Raw genomic sequence first — 11,175 nt, 5'->3', positions numbered from 1 at the left:
AGGAATGTCACAACCAATGTTCTCAAACGTGCTGACCAGAGTGTTGTCTGCCCTGATGAAACACATGCGCAGCTACATCATTTTCCCCCAGGTGGAGGATTTGGCCTCAGTGAAAGCTGATTTCTATGCAGTGGGACATATCCCCAACATTATTGGGGAAATAGATGGTACACATATTGCCTTTGTCCCCCCCAGGAGAAATGAACAGGTGTTCAGAAATTAAAAGTGCTTTCACTCTATGAATGTGCAGATCGTGGGCCTGGTGGACCTGTACATCTACCATGTGAATGCAAAGTATCCTGGGTCTGTGCATGATGCCTTTATCCTGAGGAATAGCATCATCGCATATGTGATGGCTCAACTCCAGAGGCACCGGGTGTGGCTAATTAGTGAGCCCTTGGTCCCCACCCAGTGGATGTTGGTATATGGGTGTGGGGTTGGCCCTAAAGGTTGGTGTCTGGCTAACTGGTATCCCTCGGGATTTGCAAGTGACTCTAGTTACCCCAACCTCTCATGGCTACTGACCCCAGTGAGGAATCCCAGGACAAGGGCAGAGGAACGTTACAATGAGGCACATGGGCGAATAAGAAGAATTATAGAGCGAACCTTTGGCCTCCTGAAGGCCAGGCTTTGGTGCCTCCATCTAACAGGTGGTTCCCTGTGCTACTCACCCAAGAAGATGTGCCAGATCATCGTGGCATGTTGCATATTGCACAACTTTGCCTTATGTCGCCAGGTGCCTTTTCTGCAGGAGGATGAGGCTGGAGATGGGCGTGTGGCAGTGGTGGAGCCTGTGGACAGTGACAAAGATGAGGCTGAGGATGAGGATGTGGACAATATAACAGCAGTAATTCAACAGTACTTCCAGTGCCACACAGGTAAGACACTGTAACTTCACCTACCATTGCAGTTTTGTGTTGTAAATTTTCAATGACAGGCTGATGTTCCCACTACTGTGGCCACTTACTGTACCCTTTGACTTGTCTATTCATGGATATCTGTGCCCCACTCTGGCTCCTGGTGTATTCACTGCAGCAAACTACAGGTCATAACTAAGTATACATGACTGTACAGTTGAACTGCAATGTCTATGGATTGTAAAACAAATACATAGTTCAATCACTTGAAAGACTCAATACTTGTATTTTTTTCATGGGGTATTGCTATAGGCTGGGGGGTGGTGGAGGAGAGTCCAGTACAGAGTCCAGGATAGAGTCCAGTCTATTTGTATCACAGCTGCATTGTCCAAGGGGGCATAGGAAGTGGAGCAATGGGAGTTCAAGGTGGACAGGGTGACAGAGTGGGACACAAGGGTGACAATCAGGAGAGTCTTATTTCCTGGCGGGTGTCTTGGCAATGTTCTCTGACTTCTGCCTGGATCGCAGGGACCATTTACCTGGTGGTTCTCCTTCCGCAGGGGTTGGGGTGTTGGTGGCCTGTTGTTCCTTCGCGGGGCCTTCTGTCCACTAGCGTCAGGGAGGTGGAGGGCTGTTCATCGGTGTGGCTAGTGTCAGGGGCCCATTGGTGTGCCACTGCCTCCCTCATGGTGTTGGCCATGTCTGCCAGCACTCCTGCAATGGTGACCAGGGTGGCGTGGATGTCCCTCAGGTCCTCCTTGATCCCCAGGTATTGTCCCTCCTGCAGTTGCTGGGTCTCCTGCAAATTGGCCAGTATCTGGCCCATCGTCTCCTTTGAATGGTGGTATGCTCCCAGGATGTTGCTGAGTGCCTCGTGGAGATTCGGTTCCCTGGGCCTGTCCCCCCCCTGTCGCACAGCAGTCCTCCCAGTTTCCCTGTTGTCCTGTGCCTCTACCCCCTGAACCATGTGCCCACTGCTACTGACCCCAGGTCCCTGATTGTCCTGTGTTTGTGGGGTTGCCTGGGGTCCCTGTAGTGGTGGACACACTGCTGATTGACGTATCCTGGGGACAGAGGTATGGGCACGCTGGATGGGTGCTGTGGTGGTGTTTCCGGAGGGGGGAGGCTCTGTTGTGGTATGGGATGGTGCCTGGGTAACGGACTGTCCGGAGGTCCCTGATGGGCCAGGCTGGTCATCCTGATCCAGGCGAGCAGAGCTGCTGTCATCACTGTGGGCCTCTTCTGTGGGGGGACTGGATGTCGCTGGCACCTCCTCTCCGGTGGCGTTGGGTGTGGGACCTGTGGGGATGTAAATGCAGTGTTATTGTTTCCGCATGTGACATCTTGTGCATGGGTGTTTTGGCCTCTATGGTTGTGAGTGCCCTGTCAGCTTTGCCTTGTGTGAGTAGTTATTTTGTGGGCTAGGTGATTCTCTCTAGTGTGCATGCTTTGGTGATGGGTGTTCATGCAGGGCTGTGAGTGGTGTCCATGCATTGTTGTTCCATGCAGTGCTGGGTACTGGGATGGGTGGGTTGTGATGGTGGGGTGTATGTGAGGTGGTGTGGTGATGGGGTGAGGATAGGGGCGGGGGTATGTGATGGCATGCAGGTAGGGGGGTGATAGTAATAGAGATTTGACTTACCAGAGGCCAGTCCTCCTGCTACTCCTGCCAGGCCCTCAGGATGCAGTATTGCCAAGACTTGCTCCTCCCATGTTGTTAGTTGTGGGGGTGGAGGTGGGGGTCCATGGCCAGTCCTCTCTACTGCTATCTGGTGTCTTGCTACCCTGGAACACACCTTCCCCCATAGGTCGTTCCACCTCTTCCTGATGTCATCGCTGTTCTTGGGTGCTGTCCCACGGCGTTGACCCTGTCGGCGATTCTCCCCCACAGCTCCATCTTCCTAGCGATAGATGTCTGCTGCACCTGTGATCTGAATAGCTTTGGCTCTACCCGGATGATTTCATCCACCATGACCCTTAGCTCCTCCTCTGAGAACCTGGGGTGTCTTTGTGGTGCCATGGGTGTAGTGCGAGTGGTGTGTGTGAGGATGTGTGGGGTGATGTGTTGGGGTGTGTGCTGTGAGGTGCGTGGATGGTGTATGGGTGATGATGTTCTGTGGCTCTGGTTGTGTGGGTGCTCTTGCTGTATCTCTCTCTAGTGGCAATTTTTGTTAGTCGTAAAGGGATGTGGGTAATGTGGGTGTGTGTTTTATAAGGGTGTGGGTGTGTGGGTGTGGTGTGTGTATGTGTGTCAGGTGTGTGAAGTTTGAATTGACCAATGTAGAGTTGTTTTGTTAGTGTGTATGTATTTTGAGAGCCTCAGTATGTACGCCAATGGTTTACCGCGGTTGAATGTCCGCCGCAGTGATTCGTGGGTCATAATGCTGTGGGCGTAGTTCTGTTGGCGTAACGGTGTGGGTTTTGGTACTGCCAGTTTATCACCGTCCTTTGGGCTGGCGGACTTGTGTGTGTGTCTGCATAGTGACGGATTGCTATGTGTGGGTCATAATATGGGTAGCGGTATGCCGTCGCGGTATGTTGGCGGCAGTGGGCATGGCGGTAAGTGGGACTTACGGCCAATGTCATAATGAGGGTCTAAGTCATTTTCCCTGAATCACAGGATGTTGAGCCAAAGCCGAGACTCGAACCTGGTTCTCCAGCTCTAAATGCCGCAGATCTAGCTTTAAGGCCACATGCTGGGTAGAGGGAAGGTGGCATGCAGAAGCCACTTGAAAGTTCGGCTTGTTATGAATTTGCGGTTCCAGCAGGACCTTGAGCTTAAGCCTGGCTCAAGCTTTCAGTGGCTCGCCCAACTCTACTGCAGTGGATGTTTGCCTTGTAGGGTAATAAAAACAATCTTAACTTGGGTGCAGAGAGACTCATAGCCCAGGGTCTCGCTGCCACTGCACCTACTATACTACTGTTATTTGCACCCATGGGATTGCATCAAAGGCAAACAATGAAATATAACAGGTTGCCAGAGAGAGAAAAACGTATTTTAGTGGGCTTGCTTTAACATTTTTAATTATATTGGAATTATCACAATAAACAGTCTTTAATATTATTTTCACAAAGTCACAGGTTGTTTTCAAGTATCCTGGGCACTTGTGCACAGAAAGTTTTCTGGATGAATTTTAAACTTTACCCAGCTTCTATTTAGGAGCCTTTTTCTCCTTTCCCACTCTTGCTTATGCCACGTCTCAGCCTAAAGTGTCTCTCAGCGCAGCAACCTAACAAGTGCTTCATCTCTCATTGCCCGATATGTGGGTGCCAGTCTGGATAAGATCTTAACTATGACCTGTCTAGGGGTCGCCCGACTGGTGCTCATCTGCCTTTGGGAGCCTTCAGTAGTGTGAGTGGGGTTTGGGCCTTTCTTCGGCCTATTAGGAATAGGTGGAACCTGAGCCATTTAAAGATGGCGTGGTTTCTCCTCATATTATCACCCTTAATTGCTCTTATACTTCCTTTATACTTCATTGGGCATATTTGATCTGCAGTTGGCAAAATCACTGTCACTAAAGTAAAGTAAAACAGTAATGGCTATTGCTGATGTCACCAATTCCCATTCTTACACTTTTGTCACTCTTTACTCATTTGACTGTAACTGCCTGGTGCATGTCGCCACCAGGATTGACTTTCTCTAACTAACCTCCTTTTTAGCGTACTCATATACAGCATCTTGTTGCCTCATGGCTGGGCTGCTGCTGTGCTGCTTCCCATATATTTTAGTATTTACTGCAATTACAATTTTTGCATCTATCTCTCACATGCCTTACCCATCCCTTAACAGGATAACTGCATCTCTGTACAAAAATGTACACATCCTTGAAAGTTTTTTAAATGCAGTGGAATTTTTTTCCACAGTCTACCTACCGGAACTCGAAAGAATCTGCCACCAAAAGTCTGACAAGCAGAGAGAGTTTTTTTCAAAGCAAGTTTAGAAGTTGACTCGACAAAACAAGGGTTATCATGTTTTGTAGGCAGAGCGCGCAAGCACTGTGACGTGTTCTAATCTATATGTGGGCTTTTAACCATGCCCATCACTATCAGCTGTTCATGGGCTTGCCTTTCAAAAATCAGTTGCTATCATTGGTAAATGCTTTACATTTGTCCCTCTGTGGGGACGTTTTGTTACCACCTTGGCCATCGATTCTGATACATGGATAATTGTACGTTTGCCAATATGTTTGACTGTTAGCGAACTTCTTTTTCCTTTTGTGCCTGTCCTTCGCGCTCAAACTTATGATGCCCGTGGTGCTTTGAATTGGCTCACTTATGTCAACTGTTTTACTTTTCATTTTTCAATTTATGTGGCAAGAAAAGTACAGTTAGGAATTTACAACGCTAATAGCTCTAACTCGAGCAAACACGAGACCCATTGAATTGCAAATGTTTGTTAAAGTTCTCTCTAAGAAATATTAGGCCATGGTCAAAAAGGTCTGTTAGCTGAAACAAAATTCTCAATAGCTGGGTTTGAACAGGGTTTGAACTCCAATCAAATACTTGATTTCGAGAAAAAAGTTTAGCTTTATTTTGTAAAACAAAGTTTACATGTCACATGTGTGATTAATCCCTCTCCCTCAAGCACAAGCCACAGCTATTTAGTTGTATCTCTGTACAAGGAATAGCTCCTTCTACTTATTGTGGAGCAAGTTGTCTTTTTTATAAAACACAAATGTTGTTTTTTTAGCAGTATAAAAATGCTGAGTCAGTGGTTTCAGACTATGAACTTGTCAACTGCAGACAACAACCAAATCTTAGCAACAAGTGCTTTCTTACCAGTTGAAAGAGCAGTGCAGAGTAACTGTACATAGCCTCAGTTGTAGTGCTACCTTTTGCAGACGGGAAGACAACCTACGTTATTGCTTTATGTTTGGTTCCCTGAACCTATAACGTTGTTTACTAAAGCAAAACCTTCAACAAACCTGCTGTTTAGGTTGGTTAAAACAGGACAACCCAAGTAAAAACTGCAATGTCGACTCAAAATGAAATAAATCAATAATGTTTTCTCTACTTACAGGGATCACAAAATAAAACCATTCAGAATGGCTTTGGGCCTGATTAGATCTTGGTGGAGGGATTACTCTGTTGCAACGGTGACGGATATCTTAATAAAATGCAGGGGCTGCCCTGCCCCCATGCCACAGCACAGTCTCAATACAAATAGGCAGTTTTTAAGAAGGGTTTTATTATTGATCTGATTTGATCCATAGCTTTCCTGGCTGAGGGAGACATTGATGATCTGTTAGGAAGGTTGGGGCATCACAGTAGGAAGACCTAATATGGACCAAGGTAGACTGTCATCTTCATAGAAGGTGGTATGCGATAGTTATGAATTATAAGTTTAGCCTATGATATGAAAAAGAACCTTGTGCACTTGGGTATGGAGCGGTCGGGAGCTGGTGGTAAACTCAATGTCTGTTTCAAATTGTTGATGCAATTTTGTGTGTTTTCCTGGAGAAGAAATGGTTCATGTTATTATATTTGTTGACTGGCTGTAGGATTTGTGGTTCTGGGAGTGGAGTGATGTTGTTCTGGGCATCCTTTTGTATTACTTCAGTTAGACTTTCAATTGGCGGTAGTTTTGTAGAAAGGGGTTTTGGTGGTGGTGATGAGGGATGCGCATGCCGAGCATAGTATTTAAAGCTGGACGAGGTTGTTGAGGGTATATCTCTTGTCTGTCTTGTTCTTTGAATGTTCATGCTTGTGCTATGGTTGAGAGTATTTTGGTTTGGAAGTTCACATTTTCAGAGGTGTGTTTCATTCCACATTGTATTATATTTGTCATGAAGGTTGGCATCTGATGTAGCCTAGCTGTAATGGAGAGTCTGAGGAGTCCTTCCACAGGGAAGACTTTGAAGGAGCATAATGTCTGTTTTTTATTTTCATTGGACTATGATGCAACTGAGTGGTATGAATGAATGAGAAGATAATGGCAAAATGGTCTGTCCAGTCTGACTTAGATAAATGTGGTTTTGTTTGCGGAACAGAAGTAGAGATGATGAGGTCTCAGATTTCTTCTGTAAGATTCTTGTTGTGTCCTGGAGGTCTGTAGATTAGGTTGGAGGAGGCTGTATGAGATGGTAAGAATGAGAAGTAGAATTTGAGGTGCCTGAATGTCATAGATGTTTCTTAAGGTAAGAAATAAGGTTATTGCCCCTACTCAAGCAAAACTACAATCCTTGTCAAGGTGAACCACAAAAGTCACTAAATTAACCTGTGCCTACCCTCTGGTAGTTTGGCATAAAAGCAGTCAGGCTCAACTTAGAGGCACAGTCTCAAGTATTTATGTAGCACATAAACAGTAATAAAGTCAAAACATAACAAAAGGAAAAACCCAAACCAATTTAGATAAATAGTACATTTTAACAAATAATTTTACACCAAAATGAATACAATACAATCAGTAGAACAGGTGTACTGTTTTTTTGATGTTTTTAGTGAAAAGAATGCCTAAACGTTCAAAGCTCCAACCATGGGTATCTGGTCGTGTGAGACACGGGCAAATTCAAAAAGTCAAGGCTGACCGCAAAGAGCAGTTTGGCTATACAAGGTGGGCTGGGTCAGGTTTTGGTTTTGAAAATAGAAGAAATTGTGCATAAAAGTTCCTGAACAGGCACGGTTTAGCAGGCAACCAGCCAAGAGGCACCATGGTCTGGGAGCCGCTGGATGAAGTTGGGGTGCCGATTTCTATGTTCAGATATTGTCACTTTTTAGGAAGTCAATAATCTCCATCTGGACAAAGCTGCATGCTGTAGCCTGTGAGGGCTCTGCGAGGCCAAATATCCATTCTAAGAGGTCCCACTGAAGAGGATTTACTGCTGTGGAGAAGAACGTAGGAGGAGCTACTGCAAAACCAGGCTGACTGGCGATCCACCTGAGGAAGATTGATGAGCAGGTAGATCCATGTCTCTAGCTGGTTCTCAGGCCACATTTTGATGATTTAAGTCCCAAGTTTCAGGGTTTGGCAGAAGAAGCACCTTAAATACCACTTCCAAGAATCCAGGACTGGTTGGGCACCACTTGGGGGAATCAGGACTCAGTCCAGACAGAGGCCACGTGCAGGGTTCAAGATCTCTGGAGCTTTTTATGTCCCTGTAGCAAACAAGGCCATTCAACTAGTGTTTGGAGTCCCTCAGGTAGTCTTGGAATCAACTGGCAAGGCAGGCCTCAAGCAGCATGGCAATTCTTTAAAGTACAAGACAAGAGGGGTCCTCTGCAGGTTTAGGAGTGTACTGAAGAGTTGGTCTTAGGGTACAATATTTATACCTGTTGGAGAAACTTCTAGTCTACCCCCACATCTCATAGAAAGCTCCTTCCTTCCCCTGCCCTGGCTGCAAGTAGTCTAGGATGACAAAAGGTTGGTGTCAAGTTCCTTTGTAAATGTCCTGGAGGCAGCTCTTTGAAATGTGAGAGGCACAAGGAACAGCTTTGCCCCTTCCATCCTGGCGGTATATCCCATCCTCCCATCTAGTTCCCCTTTGTCTCACTATCTGGGAGGAATTAAAAAAGCCAACTGCAAATCTATTCACAGATATATGCTGCAGGCACCCGATGGTTCAGACAAGAAATGTGCCAACTTTCTAAAAGTGGGATTTTCAGAATTGCGACTTAAAATTGGGCTTTAGCTTTAATGAGGGTTTAAAATTACAGTTAATTTGAGACCAAACTATACAATTCTACCTGTTCCCAATCAAAATGCAATGTTATCATATGGAAGAGACATGTCCTGCAGTATTAAAAAACGATTTTGGGAGTTTTTCATTACTAGAACATATATAACTTAAAAATACATGTCCTACTTTTTAAATAAAATGTACCTGAACCTGTGGGCTGTTTAGGGCCTAAATTAGGGGTGACATATCTCTTAAAAAAGAAGGTTACTGCCTGACAAAAGATTTATTTTGCAAAGTCAAACTGACAGCTTAAAACTGCACACAGGCTGCAGTGGCAGGCCTCAGACATGTTTTAAAGTTCTTCTTTAGTTGGTGCCTCAATCAAATCAAGCCGTCTGCAGTTTATTGCACTAACAGCACTGATTAACCATGAAGATGAGAACAAACTTTCCTTTGCAGCCCGGCCTTTGGTCAGATTGCTCAACCACTGCTGAGAAAGTTAATATAGAAGGCTGACACTGCTGTTCTGCTGCTAGTGCTCGTAAACAGGCGACCAGCTCTGCTAGTGCAGGAGTCGTGACACTTGGGAAAGGTGTCCAAGCAAGCCTTAGCTGCTGGGCCAACGTCTTGCAAGCATCGTCCACTGTGAAGGTGAGTTCTAAAATGCGCAGGTAGCCACCTACTAACTGTGAGGAACCTACATTGTCCTTTTAAGCTTGTCTCACTTAAGGTTGTCTCCAGAAAACTGACTTTCTGGTACATAACTCATAGAGAGCTCAGAGCTGCCACAGGTTTTTGCACCTACTTGTCGGTTCTGCTGAGGAGCTATTTCTTAAAAAGTGCTGTGGCATTTTGTCAGGGTGTAAGAAGTGCAACATATATGCAAATGCAAAACAATTTAAAGAAGAGGAATTCTGATGACATCTTAGGGAAAGGTGACAGGAGGGGAGGATGCTGTTACATGAATCATGGTCCTCTCTTCGTGCAAATGCCACCTTTTCTAGTACAGTCTTTCCAATTGCATTTTTGATCTATTTTGGACCATGTAGTGCTGTATTTCAAAGGACATCACTGTGGCACCCCTACTCTGAGACTGAATGTATACTATTAGGACCCAGTGACAGTTTGGCATCACTACCTCAGCCAACCTAGGTGCTACCCTATAAATTGTGGTGGTCAGAAGCCTCGATTGAGATGGGGAGTTTAGAGCTCCTCGGTAGAACCGGGTTTTATCTAATATGGAGTTGCGCCCGATGTCCCCTCCCTACCTCTCGGTCCATAAGCAAGACAACATTGGAGAAGAGTCCATTTTGTTGGTTACAAAACGTTGCCAGACCATCCAGTTTCTGGCTTATTGGGCCCTGTGACATCTGTTAACTGCATTTTGAAACTGGCTGTTGAGAGCTTTGTTTTTTTTTGTTTCCGTTATTAGTTTGTTTTTAACCTGTAAAATATGTCGATTCAGAAACCATTGAAAAACTAGGTGTTATATTTTTCCATTTACCATTAGCATACATTTCTGACTTTTAAGGTTTTCTCAAAAATCCTCCAGAGTAAACGAGAACATACACAGAAAGCAAAGATTCACAAGTGTAACCCTCCTCCAAATATCTCCGAGGGAGGATGATGCCATAGAGCGTTCTCTTCCACTTAGAAATATTTCTTAACACGTAACAACTTCTGGCTTTGGGAAATTCCAACCATTTCGCATTGCTGCCTCCCCTTTACTGCCCCATGCCTAGATTTACAGCTGCGTAAAAGTGGCCACGATTGCACATTTTCCCCAAACGTAAGAAGAATCCGATATAAGGAAAATCTGCAAATCATGATTCAAACAAGGATGTCACAAGTCTGTGGGTTGGAATCTGGAATTTACAAGAGAAAATTCAACTTTCTTGCACGCACAGATGTGCAAAGGAGTTTGTGAATAAGACACTTCGAGAAAATCCAGCGTTCAAAAGCCCATCTGCTACGACTGTATACTGTAGAAACCACTGGAAGCTGATGAACTGGAATATTATTGATGGACAGAGCTCCTTACAAAGGGAACACAGAAGCTCAGAGGGGCCTACAGTTATACATGCATGCTTCTAAAGGTTTGGCACTACAACGATATGAATATAATGTACGTTGCCCCTGTTTTTAAGTACACTGCTTAATTTGGAATAAAGGAAAGCAAATTGTGAGGATTACGGATAGGAAGGCCCTCGCTAACACCCTGGTCTCGCAGGTGAAACGGTAGAATGGACACAATGGACCAGCAGCTGTGGGGACACAAACGATCTTTGATGTTGACATGTTATTCTTTGTTGCTGGCTGGTTGTTGTTTTGTGTTAGGAATTGGATGAGGACTGGCTGCAGTCCGTGGAGCTCAGTATTAAGATAATAAATGTGCATGACAGGAAACCGGTTTTACAAGCTCATGTTTACTGTACTAAAGAAGAAAGTGTAAATATAATATCTAGAGCAGCGTAACAAATGCATTTTTTATCTTTATTTTTTGTCTGTTGTGATTTTGTTTCTGAAGTACCTTTTACCTTTGTGTGCCACATGACATCTGGTGTCTAGGTACCCACAAGCTTAAGTGAGTACCCCATCTGCCAAATTATTGGTGCACCTGCGCTAATACATCTCATGAAGACCGTCATCTTTTACCAGCAGGGCCCCTGATGGTTTCACCATTGGAAAGCTTACTCTGAAGG

General features: G+C 45.1%; 1 protein-coding gene across 2 annotated transcripts in view; it reads left to right on the top strand.

The window, feature by feature from the left end:
• The first annotated feature begins 9,010 nt into the window (after positions 1 to 9,010).
• Positions 9,011 to 11,175, top strand: part of DAO (D-amino acid oxidase) — a 180,347-nt gene continuing 178,182 nt past the window's right edge. For both annotated transcript variants that reach the window (XM_069214774.1, XM_069214775.1), the window contains exon 1: positions 9,011 to 9,124. The gene's annotated coding sequence lies outside the window, so the exon portion shown is untranslated. The remainder of the gene's footprint in view (positions 9,125 to 11,175) is intronic.

This window comes from Pleurodeles waltl, chromosome 11 (genome assembly GCF_031143425.1).
Source record: "Pleurodeles waltl isolate 20211129_DDA chromosome 11, aPleWal1.hap1.20221129, whole genome shotgun sequence".
Classification (NCBI taxonomy): Eukaryota; Metazoa; Chordata; class Amphibia; order Caudata; family Salamandridae; genus Pleurodeles; species Pleurodeles waltl.
The sequence above is the reverse complement of the archived record's forward strand: the minus strand, read 5'-3'. Positions and strand labels throughout refer to the sequence as shown.